Source organism: Pleurodeles waltl, chromosome 6 (genome assembly GCF_031143425.1).
Source record: "Pleurodeles waltl isolate 20211129_DDA chromosome 6, aPleWal1.hap1.20221129, whole genome shotgun sequence".
Classification (NCBI taxonomy): domain Eukaryota; kingdom Metazoa; phylum Chordata; class Amphibia; order Caudata; family Salamandridae; genus Pleurodeles; species Pleurodeles waltl.
In genome coordinates, this window is record NC_090445.1 from 957727247 (window position 1) to 957749477 (window position 22231).

At 46.9% G+C, this 22231-nt stretch overlaps 1 protein-coding gene across 6 annotated transcripts in view; it reads right to left on the reverse strand.

The window, feature by feature from the left end:
* The window catches only part of LOC138300428 (heparan sulfate glucosamine 3-O-sulfotransferase 1-like), a 734894-nt gene that overhangs the window by 439191 nt on the left and 273472 nt on the right, over window positions 1-22231 (reverse strand). The gene's annotated exons all lie outside the window — the stretch shown is intronic.

Genomic DNA, 22231 nt, shown 5'->3' on the forward strand with positions numbered 1-22231 from the left:
CTGAATATTAGATGTAAACACATTTAGAATTTGGACGATGTGCCTGTGGATTGACAGTCACCTGGCCAATGAGGGCATGAAAGAGCTGAAATTGTATCACAAATTCAAAGCTGTTCTAGAGAGGGGCACCCAAAATACGTTTGGGCCAGGACCCTCAAAATCCTTAAGATGTTCCTGCTGTGTAGCCCACCTTCCACAATCTGTGATTTATTCTTCCATATTTCTACGCAACCTCACTCATTCCTAGTCAACCATCTCTCTCTCCTCTTTCCATACCATGTCAATAAATAACCACAAAAGTGAAATTAGACAAGAGCCAGATCTATAGACTTTGTAAATGCTTGCTAATTCGGAGCTGTATTCTCTCCTGAGCATGCAATAGAACGCTTACATGTTTCAAGTCAGAAAGGCGTCACAAACCACTTGTGCCAAGCTTTTACTTATCTTTTATTAGAGCTGCAGAAAGCACAGAATCCAGGTGTGCTTTTTTGGAGAGTAATGTATTTCTTTTGCGTGAAGGTTTGGGGGATTTCGACCCTAGATCACTTGTGCTATGCCTAATTAAAACGCACATCAAAAATAAAAGGGAACATCCACCGACTGTGAAGAGCAAGTCTTGGCATGAGAGTGCTCGCTTTTACCTAAAGGAATGTCTGGGCTTAGAACAGCGGAAACAAATCTGTTCGCTTCCACAGGGGCCTGAACCTGTGTATTAGTTTATAACTTGTTCATGGAGTTGCCTGCAAACAAAAAACAATAATCAGTTTTAGGCGGAGCTCCGATGTTATAGCTGAATAGTAAGGCCACACCAATAGCTGTGCCAAATGGCAATGCCATAAAGATTTCAAAGAAAAAGGGCTATGTCTCTAGCATTACCTGTGACAAGGAAAGAATTGTCAGAAAAGAAAGCTTCTTGATGATGTTTTGCTTATTTTCTTACTCTTGCTAGATGTCACTAATGATCAATTAACTGGGGAAACATCAGCTTACAACGTGGCAAATGCAACGTGCATTTACCACAATGTGCTGACCACGCACTACTTTACCACTCAGACATTTACCAGGAATATACCTTTACCACGCAAACCTTTACAACGAATTTCGTTGTAGAGGCATGAATAGTAAAGGTAAATGTGTGGTAACGGTTTTAAAGATAAGTATTAAGTGGGTTGAATGTTAAGGGCATTTTTAGGTTTTAGGGTGTGTATGTGTTTTGGGGGTGGTAAGGGCATTTTTAGGTTTTAGGGTGGGGATGGGATTTGGGGTGGTAAGGGCATCTTTATGTTTTAGGGTGGCTATGGGTTTTTGGGTGGTAAGGGCATTTTTAGGTTTTAGGGTGGGTATGGGTTTTTCGATTTTAGTAGTCCTTGTGGTTGTACTGCGCTCTCGCTTGTAAGCAGCTAAGATTGTTAAGGTGCGCCGGTCTGGAGGGGCCCATTTTAAGGATCTTTTCACATTAATGTCTGGGGGGGGGGTCTTGGTCTTCCGACCGAGCGCACCCACTAAGTCTAACGTTTCCCTGCTGGATTCCACCATTGAAACCCTGTCCCAGGGGATAATAATTTAGCACAGATGATTTTGAAAACACTCCTATCACCAGGTACTGTATATTTACTGCATACATTTAAATCCATACCCTTAATTTAAGAAGTACTCATTGGATTTTTGAAGGTTTGGTCTTGTTTTATTCCGATAAATATTATCTATTTTTCTAACCTGGTGTGAAGTCTTTTTGTGGTGTCTTTCACTGTGTTACTGTAACTGGGTGTAGCACAAATACTTTACACATTGCCTCTTAGGTTAAGCCTGACTGCTCTCTGCCAAACTACCAGAGGGTGAGCACAGGTTAATTTAGGATGTGTATGTGTCTTACCCTGACTACGACTGTGGTCCCTAATTGGACAGTGTGTATACCCCTGCCAACTAAAGATCCAATTTCAAACACAAGCATTCTGGAAAACAACATGAAATTGTACCTTGATATATTTTTTAGAAAGAGAGTTTTCACAGGATATGACAAATCCATTGTATTAGATGAAACAATTTAAAGAGAGCTTCCTTTTTCCACAGGCTGTATATTAAAATGCTGCCTATTACCATGCATGCCTTGACTATGCATTTTTTACAACACACGCCTTTACCATACATATGCCTTTTACGCCGCACATATATAACATATAAAATACATACATATATCTATACATAATTCACATGTATATAGATGCTTATACATATATATATATATAGATAGATAGATAGATAGATAGATAGATAGATAGATAGATCTACATATAGATAGATAGATAGATAGATAGATAGATAGATAGATAGATAGATAGATAGATAGATAGATAGATCTACATATATATAGAGAGAGAGAGCTAGAGATATGGGGCCATATGTATGAACACGTTTTCCCACAGACATAGAATGGGTAATAACCTTTGATACATCTGGCCCATAGTTATTAACCTTACCACCCAATACCCTTACCCACTTCTAAACCATAAAAATACCTTTGCCACCCAATACCTTACCCACCCCTCAACCCTAAAAATACCCTTACCCCATACCCCTACCAACCCTAAACCTAAACTCTTAAATGTCTGTGTGTGTGTGTATATATACACATATATATATATATATATATATACACATATATATATATATACATATATATATATATATATATATACACACACACAAACATGCACCCTCACAAACATTTATACTTATCTTATATAGACTTTCCATGCGTGGTAAAGGCATATGCATAGTAAAAATGTACTTTGTAAAAAGTACATAGTAAAGGCACTGCATGCTAATTACCACTTTGTAAAGGCTGTTTCCCATTCCAGAAGCAATAAAAAAAATAAAAAAATGTTGCATTCCAGGACAGCTGATTCCAAGGACCCGGTAATTCATGACAAGGGTGAACTTTAAAGTTTGGACAGTTGTTTTCAAAAACACAGATGGACATAAAAAGGATCACCTTTAAAATTATAGCTGCTTTAGTCAACTTTGTTATCCTTTTTGAAACAACACTCAAATTTGAGAGTTGATTGATGTATGCAGTTGACTTATTTAAAAAGATACTTGGGAAAATGAAGTACTGTGTATTTGGGTGCGCCTGTGTGTGAGAGAGATTTGGGCCCTCATTACAACCGTGGCGGTCGGTGTTAAAGTAGCGGTAACACCGCCAACGGGCCGGCGGTAAAAAAAATGGAATCATGACCACGGCGGAAACCGCCAACACAGACAGCCACTTCAACACTCCAACCGCCACAGCGTAGCAACAAACACCGCAGCGGTTACTTGCAACAGTCAGGCGGAAGACAAGGTTCTGCCCACTGTATTACAAGAGGCCTATCAGCCACCTTTTCTGGGGCGGTACCAACGCCATTAAAAGCATGGCGGAAACAGTGTTCTGAAGGAAAACGACTCACCTCTCGACACTCAAGGAAGAACCAGGACGCCATGGAGCCCGAGTTGCACGTATTTCCCATGCTGGTGTATCTGCTCATATACCAGGAGTACCAACGCCAGCGACGACGACCACGATGAGTACTGCACCTAGCACACAGCGGGTGGGGAGAGAGTGACACACACACGCAACACCCCAATCCCCACCCTCACCCCAACACCATACACACAAACACATGCAACAACATTACATATACACACCTCAACCCTCTGGAATAACCCAAGGACAAAAGGAATGGAGTCAAATGATTGTAATATTAGAAATACTTAGAAATACGTACATAAATAAATAAACAGTATGTACAATATATATACAATATATACAAAATGAGGGACATTGTCCACACAAAAATAGTCCGTGGCCCACTGGGCCATAACACATAGGCCAAGCCCACACTTGACTCCTGCCTCAAAACGGGGAGAACACTGCAGGGGCATCAGGTCAAAAACACACAGGCACCTCAGGGGGACGGGGAAGGGGGAGAACCTCAGCCGGAAAATTATACTACACCACTGCTCCTGGAGGGAGCTCCTTGCCACAGTCTCTCAAGTGGGTGGTTTGCCCACTGCTTGGTCCTGGGGAGTGCAAAGCCACAGTCTCTCAAGTGGTTGGTTTGCCCACTGCTTGGTCCTGGGGAGTGCAAGGCCACAGTCTCTCAAGTGGGTGGGTTGCCCACTGCGTGGTCCTGGGGAGTGCAAAGCCACAGACTCTCAAGTGGGTGGTTTGCCCAATGCTTGCTCCTGGGGAGTGCAAAGCCACAGTCTCTCAAGTGGATGCCTTCTTCCACTGGTTTTGGAGGGGGTTTTGTGCCCAGTGTGCTTCATCCTGCCAAGGATAGGGTGAGTGGATGCCTTCTTCCACTGGTTCTGGAGGGGGCCTTGTGCCCAGTGTGCTTCTTCCTGGCAAGGGGGGCTGAGTGGATGCCTTCATCCACTGGTTCTGGAGGGGGCTTTGTGCCCAGTGATGCAGCACTTGGGGGGTGCTAGGTCACAGTCCCTCACCTGGGTGTCAGAGCCACAAGATTTGCAGTGGCCAGGATGCATCATACTCCATGGAGGCAGGGCTACAGTCCATCCGCCACCGGCTACGGCTGCACAGTGGTGGTAGTGCCGGTGCTGCCGGGGGTGCTACCAATGGTGGGGAGAGGCTCCAGCCCTTCCCCTGCAGCCTTGGACAGCTGCCCACTGGGGCTGCTGCTGCTGGCAATGGTATTACTTTCAGCTGTGCAGGTGGCGGTGCTTGCGGCGAGGCTGGCGGCGAGGCTTGCGGCAGTGCAGGTGGCGGTGCTGGCTGCGGTGCAGGTGCAGGTGCCGTTGCTGCCAGTGGTGGTGGGAGGCACCTGCCCATCCCCTGCAGCCTCGGACCGCTGCCCACTGGGTCTGCTGCTGCTGACAGTAGTGGTGCTTGCGGCGGTGCAGGTGGCGGCGCCGGTGCAGGTGGCGGTGCTTGCGGCAGTGCTGGCCACGGTGCTGGTCACGGTGCTGGCGGTTTTGCTGGTAGCCACAAGGCCTTCACCTGCAGGCTCGGACGGCTGAAGTGCCTTAGCTGGTGTTTTGTGTCCCTTCCTGCCCTTGGCAGATGGTGGTGTCACCTTGGGTCAGGCAGCTGGAGGCTTTGACGTACATAAATACATGAACAGTATGTACAATATCTACAATATATAAAAAATGAGGGACAATGTCCACACAAAAATAGTCTGTGGCCCACTGGGCCATAACACATAGGCCAAGCCCACACTTGACTCCTGCCTCAAAACGGGGAGAACACTGCAGGGGCATCAGGTCAAAAACACACAGGCACCTCAGGGGGACGGGGAAGGGGGAGCACTTCAGGCAGAAAATTATACTACGCCACTGCTCCTGGAGGGGGCTCCATGCCACAGTCTCTCAAGTGGGTTGTTTGCCCACTGCTTGGTCCTGGGGAGTGCAAAGCCACAGTCTCTCAAGTGAGTGGTTTGCCCACTGCTTGGTCCTGGGGAGTGCAAGGCCACAGTCTCTCAAGTGGGTGGTTTGCCCACTGCGTGTTCCTGGGGAGTGCAAAGCCACAGACTCTCAAGTGGGTGGTTTGCCCAATGCTTGCTCCTGGAGAGTGCAAAGCCACAGTCTCTCAAGTGGGTGGTTTGCCCACTGCTTGCTCCTGGGAAGTGCAAAGCCACAGTCACTTAAGTAGATGCCTTCTTCCACTGGTTCTGGAGGGGGCCTTGTGCCCAGAGTGCTTCTTCCTGGCAAGGAGGGGCTGAGCGGATGCCTTTATCCACTGGTTCTGGAGGGGGCTTTGTGCCCAGTGATGCAGCACTTGGGGGGTGCCAGGTCACAGTCCCTCACCTGAGTGTCAGAGCCACAAGATTTGCAGTGGCCAGGATGCATGATACTCCATGGAGGCAGGGCTATAGTCCATCAGCCGCTGGCTACGGCTGCACAGTGGTGGTAGTGCCGGTGCTGGTGGGGGTGCTGCCAGTGGTGGGGGGAGGCTCCAGCCCTTCCCCTGCAGCCTTGGACAGCTGCCCACTGGGGCGGCTGCTGCTGGCAGTGGTGCTACTTTCAGCAGTGCAGGTGGCAGTGCTTGCGGCGAGGCTTGCGGCAGTGCAGGTGGCGGTGCTGGCTGCGGTGCAGGTGCAGGGCTGCCAGTGGTGGTGGGAGGCTCTAGCCCTTCCCCTGCAGCCTCGGACCGCTGCCCACTGGGGCTGCTGCTGCTGACAGTAGTGGTGCTTGCGGTGGTGCAGGTGGCGGCGCCGGTGCAGGTGGCGGTGCTTGCGGCTGTGCTTGTGGCGGTGCTTGCGGCAGTGCTGGCCATGGTGCTGGTCATGGTGCTCGCGGTTTTGCTGGTAGCCACAAGGCCTTCACCTGCAGGCTCAGACAGCTGAAGTGCCTTGGCTGGTGTTTTGTGGCCCTTCCTGCCCTTGGCAGATGGTGGTGTTACCTTGGGTCTGGCAGCTGGAATCTTTGATGTGGCCTTGCTGGGTGGTTGTGGCTCCTTCTCCTTGCTGGATGCCATCCCCTTCTTGACCTTGCCAGGTGGCGGAATCTTCTTGGCCTTGGCAGGGGTTGGTGGCACACTGGCTGGGCTGATGGGTGACCTCTTAGAGCCTCTGACAGCTGCAGAAACCACAGCAGATGTGGACTTGGTGGCTGAGGTGCTGGGCTGCGTTCTGGCCACCCTGGCCTGAGGTGAAGGACGGGGGTAGGGGTAGGGAAGAGGTCAATGTTGGCTAGGAAAAGCTTCTTAGGGACATTGGGGTGGGAAGAGGGTGAAGGTTTGGGAGTGGAGGAAGAGGGAGTGGTTGTAGGAGGTGTCAGTCTGCTGTGTTTGATTGCAGGTGCTTGAGCTGGATGCTGTTGTGAGGTGGATGGCTGTTGGGTGGGTGTGTGCTTGCGTTTGTGTACTTTGGGAGGAGGGGTCACAGACACAGTGGGAGAGGACACAGGGGACGTGTGCATGGATGTGGGGGTTGTGACTGCCACTGAGGGGTATGTAGTGATGGGCGTGTTGGTGATGGAGGTAGTGGATGAGGATGTAATGCATGCAGGTGTGAGTGGAGATGCTACTGGGAGGGAGGTGGACAAGGAGGAGGAGGGGGACACAGTGGAGGCAGTGGATGTTGGTGTGTCTGCATGGGGATGGTGCTCGTGTGAGTGCCTGTGAGATGAAGTGTGGTGCTTGTGTTTGACTGAGCCACTTCTGTGTGTTGATTTGGGTGAATGCTAGTCTGAAGGAGTGCTTGGGATAGGCTTGGGTTGAGGGGATTGGCACTGGGTAGAGGATGTTGGGGGGGGAGGCTGGAGACAGGGACAATGGCTGCCATCAGTGCGGAGGCCAAAGCCTGAAATGCTCTCTGTTGGGCTGCCACGCCAGACTAAATGCCCTCCAGATATGCATTTGTTTGTTGCAAATGCCTCTCGACACCCTGGATGGCATTCAGTATGGTTGACTGCCCAACAGTGAGGGATCTCAAGAGGTCAATAGCCTCCTCACTGAGGGCAGCAGGGCTGACTGGGGCAGGGCCTGAGGTGCTTGGGGTGAAGGAGATGCCCACCTTCCTGGGTGAGCGGGCACGGGAAACATGCTGAGGGTCTGCTGGGAGGGCGGTACTGGTTGGGGGGTGGCGGCTGTACCTGTTGTTGGGATGGGCACAGAGGTGTTCACCACCGCCAGGGAGCTTCCATCAGAGGAGGGGTCGCTGTCTGTAGTGTCCCCTCCTGTCTCTGTTGTGGTGCGTCCCTCGCCCTCCATCCCACTGGTGCCCTCAACGTCGGTGGATTCGGCTTCCAGGCCCATGTGGGATGCAGCTCCCTCCATCACTGGTGTCTCTCCTCCTCCGCCAGATGATGCTAATGCACACAAGCACAGGGTGAAAACAAAAGGGGGAGGAGAGACAGAGGATACACTTGGTCAAAGCCAGCAACAACATTACTGTTGGCGTACACAATACACAAGGAGCAGCCCTATGCACTAGGCCATGCACTACCAGTCACAAAGATAGTCACCAGCCCATGGGGTGCATAGCATACCGCCATCATCTGCACACCTGAAACAAACAGGGCCCTGCCCAGTAGTAGATGCCCACTAACACCATTGGGGTTGGAGTGCTTCAGTGCCTGACCAACAAGGGACCTACCCTGCCATGTTCTTCTTGGCTTGGGGCACCCACAGTCCACATCCCCACCCAGGTAAAACCTTAACACATGCATAATCATGATTCTGAATCTGTACTCACCTCCTTGTGGCTGCTGTGATGCACTCAAGCGCCCATCCAACTCCAGATAGGCCACCACCAGGATGTGGAACATCAGGGGGTCAAGGTACAACAGGCACCCCTTCCTCGTTGGGAGGCCAGCCCCAGCTGGGCCTCCGCGTCTTCCTTGCCCAGCGGCGCAGGTCCTCCCACCGTTTGCGGCAATGGGTGCTCTGCCTGTCAAAGACCCCCAGGGTCTGCACCTTCTTGGCGATGGCACGCCAAATACCCTTTTTCTGATGGGCGCTGACCTGCAGGAAAAATATAGCAGAAAAGGGATTAGTCATACCGTCCGGACTGTCATACTCATGGCCCACCATATCCCTCCCATCCCCTTACGCACATACATTGACCACCATACATGCAGCACTCTGCCCAGGACCCCTCAGCCTCCCCTACATGTGGCTTACACACACAGCATTCCATACATTCATGACTCACACATCATGTTCACAGTGTACTCACCTGTTTGTCTGAAGGACCATAGAATAAAGTGGACTGGGGTAGGACCCCATCCACCAGTCTCTCCAACTCCTCCGAAATGAAGGCAGGGGCCCTTTCACCAGACACATGAGCCATTGTCGCTTCCAGACACAGGTCACAGCAGCACTTGCAGTGTAGGTCCTCTCCTGTTGAAGGTCAGGTAGCAAGTGAGTGAACAGATAGAAAATGGTGATCACGTCCGCGGCGGTGCATACCATAACTGCCGGTGTACATTGCCATTGGCTCTTGGAACATGTAGGGCCTAATGTTAACCAATGAGAAGTTGTGTGGCGGTCATCGACTGCCGAGGCGCACAACGCCAGCGGAATTACCTCATTTCCACTTGTCTCTCTTGAGAGGTCAGGCAGCTGCCATTTCAGGGGGGCACAGGCCATGGCACCTAACTGCGTCACAGCAGACATTGGCACATCAACTGACTCTCAACTTCACATACTGGTTCTGTAAAGGAAGAGATGCATCATTAATTCAATAGATGTGTGAATATGACCCTCTGCTCACCGTTTTTCTCCCTAGACTTCAACCGCTGAGAATGAATATGAGATGGAGACTTCCTCCAGTGTACAGACCACTGATGGACCTGGCAACAATGGAGGACAGACACATTATCCTAACCTACAGACTTGATAGGGCCACAATCCAAGAACAGTGTGCCAAATTAGAGCCAGACCTGATTTCAGCTATCCGCCACCCCACAGGCATCCCCCCTCTAGTGCAGGTCCTGTCAGTACTCCATTTCCTGGCAAGTGGTTCCTTCCAAGCGACAGTGGCCATGGCATGAGGAATGTCACAGCCTATGTTCTCAAACGTGTTGACCAGAGTGTTGTTTGCCCTGCTGAAACACATGCACAGCTACATCATATTCCCACAGAAGGAGGATTTGGCAACAGTGAAAGCTGACTTCTATGCCCTGGGACATATCCCCAACATTATTGGTGCCATTTATGGTACACATGTAGCATTTGTCCCCCCCTGGAGGAATGAACAAGTGTTCAGGAATAGAATAAGCTATCACTCTCTGTATGTGCAGATGGTGTTTTTGGCAGACCAGTACATCTCCCATGTGAATGCCAAGTATACGGGCTCTGTGCATGATGCCTTCATCTTGAGGAATAGCAGCATTCCATAGGTGATGTCTCAACTCCAGAGGCACAGGGTGTGGCTAACAGGTGAGCCCATGGTCCCCACACAGTTGTTGTAGGTATATGGGTGTGGGGTTGTCCCTAAGGGTGAGTGTATGTCTAACAGGTATCCCTCTAATATTTGCAGGTGACTCTGGTTACCCCAACCTCTCATGGCTCCTGACTCCAGTGAGGAATGGCAGGACAAGGGCAGAGGAACGTTACAATCAGGCACATGGGCGAACAAGGAGGATCATTGAAAGAACCTTTGGCCTCCTGAAGGCCAGGATCCGGTGCCTCCATCCGACAGGTGTATCCCTGTACTACTCACCCAAGAAGGTGTGCCAGATCATCGTTGCATGGTGCACAACCTGGCCTTGAGACGCCAGGTGCCTTTTCTGCAGGAAGATGAGCCTGGAGATGGTCTTGTGGCAGCGATGGAGCCTGTGGAAGGTGAGGAAGAGGAAGCAGAGGAAGAAGACATGGACAACAGAAGATCACTCATACAACAGTACTCCCATGTTGTTAGTTGTGGGGGAGGAGGTGGGGGTCCTCCGCCAGTTCTCTGTACGGTTACCTGTGGAGCTCTAAGTCTTCAGTCTGCAAATACCATGACACTTGTTTAATGCAATGTATTACAACTAAGGCAAGAATATAAAAACTGAACTACAAAAATACCTGTTCTCGTGCTAACCACACTTGCCATGGAACACACCTTCCGCTGTAGGTCGTTCCACCTCTTCCTGATGTCATCCCTTGTTCTGGGGTGCTGTCCAACGGCGTTGACCCTGTCCACGACTCTCCGTCATAGCTCCATCTTCCCAGCAATGGATGTCTGCTGCAGCTGTGATCCGAATAGCTGTGGCTTTTCCTGGATGATTTCCTCCACCATGACCCTTAGCTCCTCCTCTGAAACCTTGGGGTGTCTTTGGTGTGCCATGGATGTGGTGTGAGTGGTATGTGTGAGGGTGTGTGGGGTGATGTGGTGTGGTGTGTGCTGTGACGTGCGTGGATGGTGTATGGGTGATGGTGTTCTGTGGCTCAGATTGAGTGGGTGCTCCTGGCTTGTCTCTCTCTCAGTTAGCAATCTTTTTTTTCATTGAAAGAGTTGTGGGTAATGTGGGTGGGTGTTTTATATTGGATTGGGTGTGTGGGTGTGGTGTGTGTATGTGTGTCAGGTGTGTGTAGTTTGAATTGTCCAATGTGGTGCAGTTTGAATTGTCCAATGTGGTGCAGTTTTGTTAGTGTGTGTATTTTGAGCACATCAGTGTGTACCACCAATGGTTTACCACGGTTGAAAGACCGCCGCGGTGATTCATGGGTCCTGATACTGTGGGTGTATTTCTGTTGGCGTAACAGTGTGGGTTTTGGTACCGCCAGTTTATCACTGACCTTTGGTCTGGCTGACTTGTGTGGGTGTCTGTATAGTGGCAGATTTCTCTGTGTGGGTCATAATACCGTAGCGGTATACCGCTGCGGTCACGGTATGTTGGCGGCCGTCAGCACGGCAGTAGGCAGCATTTACCACCAATGTTGTAAAGAGGGCCTTAGTGAGGAATGTTAGTATGTGGAGCTCTGGGTCTTTAGTCTGCAAATACCATGACACTTGTTTAATGCAATGTATTACAACTAAGGCAAGATGATAAAAACTGAACTACAAAAATACCTGTTCTCGTGCTAACCACACTTGCCAGGGCCATCCACTTCATGCAGCCCATTTTCCAGCTGAAATGTCCTGGGTGCTCAGTCCCTACCCTGTAGACGATCGCTGCCGCACCTGTCGTCAAACAATGTGTGATAACATGTGTGTACACAGCTCAGACCTTTGATAATAAATGTAGCGCACTAGTTTGTTGTTGGGATAGCTATGACTTATTTGAAACGCATTGTTTATGCTAAATATCTGGCTAGTTAAGATCTTATTTTAAGAAGGGGAGCGTATTTTGGTAAAAGGTTTGTTGCATGTACTTCAGTTGACTATGTGTTCCTTTTTCAGGAACATATTTTCAAAATTCGATCTGCACTGAGCAATCATTTTAAAAGCCCGTGAAGGTATACTGAGCCCCGACTGTGTCCACTCAAGAGCACAGCAGAAACTGCCCATCCTGTGTTTTTGCTGTCAGGCTAATTTTCAAGTGTGTTCCCAATGAAGTGAAAGATGCAAGGAAGGGTGGTAGTTAAGTCAGCAGGCGTGAATGGAAATTATAACGGGTGCCTATCTGCAGACTGATTTTATGTATCAAGCTGCTGCATGTTGTCAGGTTAACAGAAAGCCTATATTAAAAGTTAGCAGAAACATCAGGCACTGGACGGAAGGCCTAAGAGCAAGGCAGATACACATTAACAAACACCTGAAAAACTTTTGATAATGGTAAAGATGTATTTGAAATCAAAGTAACCTTTTTGTACAGTTAATAAAAAACATTGCAATAACCAATTCAGACACCTGGTATTAGGGTACTAAAATCGTCTTTTGGTGGTTTCTGGAATATAGATTTCTTAAGTGTTTGTTTGGCCCGGTCATTTGAGAAGAGGTTTTGAAAAAACTGTAATAAAAGAAGGCTTTGTTAAATAAAGGTTGGAAAGCCTTGCTAGCAAATCTCATTGGTAGGTGTATACGGAGACCATGATTTCTGATATCAACCTGATTTCAACCGTAGTGGTGCAGTCCAAGCTGATGGTTGCTGGTCTCTTTCTAACACCTGGAGGTCTCCTATATTTATTATGTTTTCCTGTTCTATGATTACATCACCTTAATTAACTATTTATTCCTATTTCTATCTCTCTGCTTTCAGAGCACACTCAGAAAAGCCCATGACTCTAACAAAGCATCGCAACGAACTGTGAATTTTTGACCATTCGCAGTGTGCACAGTCCTTCAAAGTAGTCAAACACCATTATGGAAAAAAATGACAGAAAGAGGCAGACAAAGCATGGACCACCCTTACTCTGTGCGATACTTAATCCAGTTACAGAAAAACATTGGACTCTTTACAGTAATATAATGCAGGGGAGTCTACAATTCGGGTTTAAAAGCATGTCTCTAATTTCCTTATTACAAATGAATTGTGATGTCTTAATGACACAACTGCTCTATTGTAATAGGTTATAACTGTTGAGTCCTGAAACCCCACTGCCCACTACCAGAGCCAGCAGCCAATGTGAAAGGCAGATCAGGGAGGATCTTTACATCTGCAGCCTAAACAAGGAAAACAGGAACTAGCTTTTCCTTCTGTTTTTCTAAAAAGAAAAAGTAATCAGTAGAAGGATGACATTTATGGCACATGTTTATTTTTTACAAGCTCTAGGTCATTACTGGAAAGATAGTATCTGTGCATGCTTCTTCTCAACCTGAGCCACATAGTTTTTTTTCAATATGATTTACATTAAGCTGAGTTAATATCTTTTCGAAAAAGCTACTAACTGCTTTTTGGTGTTTTTATTAACAATAAAAATGATGATGCTATCATTCTTCTTATCTGCAATGAACAAGAAAAGCATCAAGGATTCAAATGTTTTTGGGCAGAGTGGTGGAGTGACCAGGGATGTATCTTTGGCCGTTGGGGGTGTTTAGTGTGGAGCTCCCCCTACCCCTATAACTCCACTGTTAGTCCCACACCTGCTGGTGATCGGGTCAGGTCATCAAGTTACTACTGATTAAAGTATGAGGCGTTCGCTCAAGCAATGATTTGTCCCAGCAAGTAACTGTTGTGCAGGAATTACTCAGGGCTATGGGCACAGTTCTGGTTATAGACAGTACACCAGCCAGCCCCTGACTATTACACTAATGCTGCACAACCCCACAGTGACTAGAGTCACAACGGCATTCATCAGAGTTGTGCTCCACTCATTTTCATAGTGTCTCTGGTGCTGGGTTTTTCACTATCCTTCAGAAAGCTGAAGTCAGGTTTTTTCACATTCCCACTCGTTGCAGCCCCACTTAGTTTCATCACCTGCTTGCATGTATTTGTCAGAACATCATTCCGTTGACCTTTGTTGGGCTAGGGGTTCCCTTGCATGAAATCAAACTCCAAGAAGTTGGGTCTCTGAAGTCCCAGCTGTTCTCTTATGCACTTTTGCCTGTCAATCAAATTTTCTTGCACTTTGCTGGCCTTGGACAGTGGGGCTTTCATGGTTCAAGCCAGGGGCTGTCAGCTCAGCAAAGCCTCAATTTAGGGAAGTAACCCTAGCTAAGAAAAGGTATTTTTTAGATAGGAGTCAGCACAGCATAATTAAGTTGCACTTCAAGTTGTAAAGCACTACTACTAAAGCCCTGTTTTGCTCAATTTTCCCCAAGTTAGATTTTTTTTCAGTTTGCTTGCTAAAATTATGTGTATCCTTGAAACATGTAATCTGTGAAGTGTCTTCAAATGAGAATTGCATCCTATAAGGAATTGGAGTATAACTTGAGGGAGTAAGAACACACATCAAATAATAATCCCAATCCATCTCAGTCTTGTAGGAAAGTACCCTCTTTCTTGGCATGGTTACCCCATTTTTCTGCCTGAAGTCAGTGTGTTTGACTGTGTTCATTGGGATCCTGCTAACTAGGGCCCCAGTGATTATGCTCTCTCTCCCAAAACTCTGTAGTTCATCACACACTTGGCACACTGGTGCCCCATTATAAGTCCCTAGTTTATGGTACCTAGGTGCCGAGGGCATTGAGGTTCCAGGGGATCCCTATGGGTTGCAGCATATATTTTGCCACCCATAGGGAGCCCAAGCAAAGGATTCCGCAGGACCTCCATTGCAGTCTGTGTGAAAATGTGCAAGCACCCTTTCATTGCACCAGGTCACTTATAAGTCACCCCCATGGCAGGCCTTCCAGCCCAGAGGGCAGGGTGCAAAGTACCTGTGTGTGAGGGCGCCCCTGCACTAGCAGAGGTGCCTCCACAAACTCGAGGCTCATTTTCCTGGACTTCATGAGTGCTGGGGACGTCATTTTACGTGTGTACTGGACATAGGTCAATACCTATGTCCAGCTACATAAAGGTAACTCCGAACATAGGCTTGTATGGTATCAAACATGTTGGAATCATACCCCAATGCTTTTGCATTGGTTGTGTGATTCCATGCACTCTGGGGGCTCCCTCCCCAGGACCCCCAGTATTTCCATTTCAGCCTTCTGAGGGTTTCCAGGCAGCCCAAGCTGCTGCCACCTCCCAGACAGGATTCTGTCCTCCTGTTGCTGGAGAAACTCAAGCCCAGGAAAGCAGAACAAAGGATTTCCTTTGGGAGAGGGGTCTTACACCTTATCCTTTTGGAAATAGGTGTCACAGGCTTGGGAGAGGTAGCCTCCCCAAGCCACTGGCAATACTTTTAAGTGCTCATTTGGTGCCCTCCTTGCATAAACCAGTCTACATCGGTTCAGGGACCCCCAGTCCATTCTCTGTCATGAAAGTGGACAAAGAAAAGGGGAGTGACCACTCCCCTGTCCATCACCACCCCAGGGTGGTGCTCAGAGCTCCTCCAGAGGGTCTCTGGGTTTTGCCATCTTGGATTCAAGGTTGGCAGGGAACTCTGGGAGCATCTGAGTGGCTAGTGCCAGCAGGTGATGTCAGAGCCCTTTCCTGGTAGGTGGTCACCCAGCTAGTTGACCAATCCACCTCTTTAGGGCTATTTAGGGTCTCTCTCTTGGGTGGTTCCTCAGATTCAGATTACAAGACTCCAGCAGGAATCCTCTGCAACCTCCACTTCGAGTTCTGACCAAAGAAACTGCATCTGGATGCCCCAGGACCAGACAAGTTGCAACAAAGAAGCAAGAGGCCTCCTGCAACATTGTATCCATCGCTCCTTCCAGCAACTGCAACATTTCCTCAGTAGTGAATCCTCTGAGGACAGCCCATCTTCAGTGTGCATCAGAAGGAAAAAGGAATCTCCCTTGAGGTGAAGGAGTCACTCCCCTGCTTCTGCAGGCACCAACTGCGATGACGACTGGCTGCGTGGATCCCCTCTCCTGCTGAGCTGCATGGATCCTGCATCACAGGTGGTGGACAGAAGTGGTACTGATGGTCCTCTCTTCCAGCTGTCCAACTTGGGTGGAGGTAAGTCCTTTCCTGCCCACGCAGGATAGTACCCCCATGCACTGGGTTCTTTGCAGCTGCCAAGGCATGTTTGCATCTTTTCCATGAGATCTTCAGGCACTCTCAAACTCCTAGCACTCCATCTTGTGATGCACAGCTCCCTGAGTCGTTCTCTGGCGGCATGGGAGCCTTCTTTGTAGTGCTGCATGACCTATCGTGTCCCTGTCCTGTGGGACTCCAGTGGGTACTGCCTGGTCTTTTGTGGGATGTCTGTGTTGCTGAGGGCCCCCTCTGACTCCCCTCACCGGTAGAGTCCACCTGGTCCTTCCTGGTCCCTGGCAGCTCTACTTTACGCCAACTGTGATTTTTGCATCTGCCAAGGCTTGTTGGCGGAATCCGAAGACGCAAACCTGACTGAAATCCTCTTCCAGCGTGGGTCATCACCTGCATCCTCCAGGAACTTTACTTCATCTTCTTGGGTGCAGTACTGACTCTCCTTCTTTACCATTGACTCACCTCTTGCACCTTCAGTCTGGTGGGTAGGGGCTCCTGCCCTACCTGGACTCTGCCGTGCTTCTTGGACTTGGTCTCCTTCTTCCACAGGCCTTCTTGTCCAGGAATCCACTGTAGGTGTCTTGCAATCTCTTCTGGGTTTTGCATTATTCTTCTTTTCTTCTAAGTGTCTGTTGTGGGGAATTTTCAGTGATTTACTCCTGCTTTCCTGGTCGCTGGGGTGGGTTGCGGTGCTTACCTTTGGGCTTTTCCTAGTACTCCCAGCTCCCTTGTACACACTCCACTTACCTAGGTGGGGGACTGACTTTCGCATTCCACTTTGTGAGTATATGGTTTGTGCTCCCCCTAGGGCTATTTCTCTCTATTGTGATGCCCACTATATTGCATTGTTTTCTTACTGTTTCTATGCCTATTTCTGCATACTGGTGTATATAATGTGAGTATTACTTACCTCATAAGGGAGTATAGTCTCTATGGTATTTTGGGAATTTGTGTCATCAAAATAAAGTACCTTTAATTTTGTAATACTGTGTGTTTTCTTTCGTTTGTGTCAGTACTGTGTGTGACTACAGTGGTATTGCATGAGCTTTGCATGTCTCCTAGATAAGCCTTGGCTGCTCATTCACAGCTTCCTCTAGAGAGCCTGGCTTCTAGACACTGCCTACACTACAGTAATAAAGGATACCTAGAACTGGTATAAGGTGTAAGTACCATAGGTACCCACCACACACCAGGCCAGCATCATACAAGTCTGAACCACTAAAGTTACTAAATAAACATGTGCTTAACTCTGGTAACTTGCCACAAAGCAGTCAGGCTTAATGTGAAGACAATGTGTGAACTATTGATGCAGCACTCTAACAGCCATTAAGTGAAAACACAACATAAGAAAAATCCTAGACCAATTCAGAAAAATAGAGAATATAAAAAAAATTACACCAACCGACAAAAATCAAATCGGTAGAACCGGAATTATGAAATTTTAAAGTCTTAATTAAAAATAGCACCACAAAATCACAACAGTGGCAATCACAGTTATCTGGTCTCATTAGATTGGGTCAAAGTCCATAGCTAATGCAGACTGTAATGGAGCATTGGTTGATTACAGGGATCAGGTTTGTCCCGGTGGAAAGTTTACCTTCTCACTTATAAACTGATATAGAGAAAAAGTGGTTGTCGATTAATTGTTGGAGAGGCAAGCTGCAAGCTGAATCCAAAGCATGGCTCAGCAACAGCAAGTTTGCTGAACAGCAGGATCCTAATATGGTCATCGGCAAAGGCAGAAAAGATCCGAGCGGGGAGGCCTCAAAGTCCATGGAATGTTGCACAGTTTAAGTCCCTATGAAGCCCTCTACATTTGGACTTAGAAACTTTTATGGAAGTCTGGACTATTACAGCAAGGTAAAAACAGAAAGTTGAGGCCAACTGGAGAGTCGATATTGACAGCTGCACCTTCAATGGCAATCATGGTTTCCATCAGCTCTTCAGGCAAAAGGTTGGCAAAAGATTAAAAGTTCTACTTCTAGTGGTTTGGGGACAGGTCGAGTACACTCTACCACCATCCAAGGGTCCAGGACCTAGGGAGGACACCACTTGGGTGGGGTTTAGGACTCACTCTAACAAAGGCCAGCAGCAGGGTCAAGGGCAGGTCCAGTTGGTACTGGTCAGCTAGCCAATTCCAAGGAAAAGGCTTCTGGAAGCTTATTATGGCTTTGTAGCTCAGATAGGAGGTCGGCCAACTGACCCTTGGAGTCACTTATCGGGACCTAAGTTCAAGGCAAACAGGACCAGTTTCCCTTCAAGTTCTGCAGACAGCAGGGCAGTCCTTCTTCTGATTCTCCACAGGCCTGCTGGGTCCACATATATTCTCAGTGCATGCCTGTGGCTAGAGGGCAAGTATTTGTTCACCCTCTAGACCACTTCTGTCAGTTCCTCTACCCCCAGTAAGTTTGGTGCCATCCTGACTAGAGAGGCAAAGGGATGCAGGACTTCCTTTAAAACTACACACCCAGGCTGCAGTGGCAGGCCTGGAGATATGTTTTGCAGTGCTACTGTAGTGGGTGGCACAGTGAGTAGCACCATTTGAGTTGGAGGCCTTGGAAACAAACGGTAAAAATCCCAGGTGACTCTGCAAGAAGGGCAAACTATCAACACACCCCATTCTCTTAGTTATCACTCATGTCAAATTATTTGATCGGTTTGCATCTCATCACTTCTGCATTACCAAATAACTAGCAAAGCCTTAACTGCAGAGGACAGTGCTGCATCTCTAGTGCGTGGCATAGGTGCAAACGCACTGTAAGCCCACCTGTAACAATTTCAAGGTATAGCCCCTAAAATGTACCTCTAGGAGTTGCAGAGATCTCATTGTATCAACTCCTCACTATAGTTGTAATGTCCCTACACTGTCTACCTCTGTAACTGGCAGTGATTTTTTTAACTGAGGGTTTAAACTGCCTATTATACATAACAAGCGTATAGAGGGTTAAGGATATTAATGTCTCATCACAACTGCCAGAGTTCCGCGGTCTCAAGGTATTACCAGTATAAGGCTCCTTAAAAGGCCTCACTGATCTTAGGGTACAATGGCTATATTTTACCTGTTGGTATTTCATATATTGCATGGCGTTAAAGCTATGTTTTCCTGTAAGGGCAGCTGAGAGCATGTAGTACTAAGAGCCGACGGTTAGGGCTAAACATATCTAAGATAATATAGACTAAATTCTGAATCTCAGGATTTCACTCTCAGATAGCACCTGGCCCAGATGTGGACCTTAATGTAGTGCTAGTAAATTACACCTGCCAGAGTTTCAGAGCCCCCTAATTAGAAACCTTGTGCACTCCAGGCAAGACTTCAGGGATCTTATGGTATCACCCACAAGCTGTGCCTTGTGTGGCAGCAAAGAGCTTATTTTAGAACCCCCATGCTATGCTGCCATAAATGCAGAGTGACAAAATAAGTGATGAAATTCTGCTGATGCTCAGGAGACGTGGGCGACTACTAATCTGAGGGGTTTTGATAGTGGATTGAAGCACCAGGGTTGTACTAAATATTTTCTAGACCATACTGGAGCAGCTGAATCGACCATGGCAAACATCTTAGGGATGAAAATGCTTCTGCTTGAATGGTAACCGAAACAAATCTTGTGCACAACCAGTTGTGAAAAATGACAGAGTGTGCAAAGGCACTTTACAGGCTTCTGAAAAAGTGGGGCACCACCGCGCCCCGATATCTCATCTCGTTTCTGAGGAAAAATTAGAATTAAAAAGGATATTGAAAATTTGCAATTTTTCCTCCCCTGTAACATGCATAATTAAGAGAGGTGCCCCAGAACTCCATGTACATCCAGCTAATTTCAGAGCATAACTCTAATGAAACTACTTAGGTAATTAAAACAGTTGCTGGAGAGATACATGTGAAATACGTGGTTATAGGTTTGAAGCAACATAAAATAACTTCAAGCATTAATGAACCAAATACTGAGAGTTGCATGTAATACAAAGTTATAGATTGTACTCTATTTCAGGTAGCGTGTACAGTTAAGGCCGTTATTGCAGAGGTCATTTGTAACCTGCAGACCACAATTTGCGTTTCTGTTAATGTAGCTCAGTGCTTAATGCTTCTGCTGCAAACAATTGCTCACTTTTTACATAATTAGGTAATATCTGATCAGGTATTAGTTTTGTCGAAGTAGCTGCAACATCAGCCTATTGAGTACACCGTTTAAGAAAATTGTGATTTATAAAAAGCGAACCACGTACTTATAATCAATGACCAAAGCACTATATTATTACCATTCACTAGTATTAACATTGACTCAATTTATTATTTTAAAAAGTGCTTCTTTGCATTGTGCTTCAACTCAACTAAAATTCTCTGTTCAATCAGGCCAATTCAGTTATAGGCAATGTCGGTTCCCTAAAAGGAAAAGACTCAGGGCTTGGTTTAGAGTTTAGTGGGGGGGGTTGCTTCTTCACAACAGTGATGGATATACTGTCCACCAAAATATAAATCCCAAAGGATATAATGGGATTTCAATTTTGCGGTACGCAATATCTGTCACTGTTGTGAGGAGTAACCCCTCCGCCAGACTCTAAATCGCCACTCGGTTATAACACGCTCAACATAAACATACCTCTTTTCGTGATGTTCGCAAGCAACAAATAGCTTTTCTCCAAAATTGTCCATGCAATCAACTCAATTCATCAAAAGTAACACCTCATCCCTACAGACAAATAAATACTCCTACTCCTCAATCTCTCATATGTTTTTGATATAAATTTTATATTGTGCAGACAAGGCCGCTATGCTGCCATATCTCTTTACAGAAACGTGATTTACAAGTTCAGAAGACAATACGAGAGAATCAAAATAATACACTGTTCCATAGAGACCATTAGGTATACAGTAGAAGAGAAGCGAGAATTTAAACTATAGAAAAATAAGCAACATACAGAAAAATGAATGAAGAAATAATGGTTAGCCTAAGAAGAATATCATATGATACAGTTAAATAAATCTGTTCTTTCTGCTTGGTCGGACGGGATCGCCAGATCCAAATGTCATTGCAGAGCCCGTTTACGTCGTATGTAATCCAATCTTGTCTTTAGAAAAAGCACTGACACTCACTGATTTGCACAGTGCATTTTATTCCATTGTGGTGACTGGTATAAGGCGTTTCCGCTACCTATGTACCTTTGTTTATAAGATTGCTTGGAAAGTATGCTATACCGATGTGTACAGAAAGAAGATTTACAAAGGTTGTTACGGTGGTTGCCATTCTGTTCACACTTGACCTCTTAGTGCAGATCATCTTCAGATGGAGCTGACACTGAAATACGTTTCCTCAATTCTTTTTTTAAAATGTCAAAGGACGGTATCTGTCAAATGGTTTGTGGAATGAGATTCTGCACATTGGGCGCATTTCTCAATTATTTTTTTAAGAGCTTTCAGATTTTGTAAAAGCAAGAGTTTTGGGATGAAATTTGTTAAAGCTCCGAAGGTGATGTAGGCTTCAAGGACCATCAGTTTTCGGTGAAACAGTATGGGTTCCGGAGTGGAGCACCTTTGTTGTGATACATGAGACTTTACAGATGGTCCTTGTTTGATGGAAAGGCGCTTTAGAGAGCTCAGACTGCGAGGGAGGTGGATGCACTTCCTTTTGCCAGCCTGCCTGGTCACTGCAAGAAGGTCTATTTTTAGGGGGCAAGGTGCAGTATAGGGGTCCCCAGTAGGCAGCGGTACAACTTCAGAAACATGGGGGCCTAAACTACCTGTTTGGCATCATGCATGGATTCTTTGACTCCACAAAGTATCCTAAGGACAGATTTATTCAAACATTATGCAATGCAGCACAGCAACCAAAGTTGTGCAAGGGGGGTTAAAAACAAAGTGCAGAGCCATATCTACAAACATATGCCACTGCTGCTCGTATCCCCTCTGCTGGCACACAAAAAGGCTGCCTTTACATCATGCCCAAACCTTTTCACAATAGTGACATTTTATGTGTTTACTATCTACTACAGGAGTGTACTAGAAGGTTACTTCAGCAATACAAAAAACCTACACTAAGACATACTTAACAACTTTTTAAACCTATATATGTATACAGTGCAGCATGCAAGCTTGAAAATTATTACAAAATAAAAACATTTCTCCAAGGTAAGGCCCATCTTGACTAGGCATTATGTTTTGGCACAAAGTCCTGACTGCAAATTTAAATAGATAGTGCTTTGTGTCAGTTGCCCAGGAATTTGCTCAGGGATGCCCTCCCTGCCACTTCGTGGGATGCTTCTTGATGCAAAGCAGCACTTTGTTTACTTATAGGAACGACCCAGTGCAAAAAAGGTTTGTGCT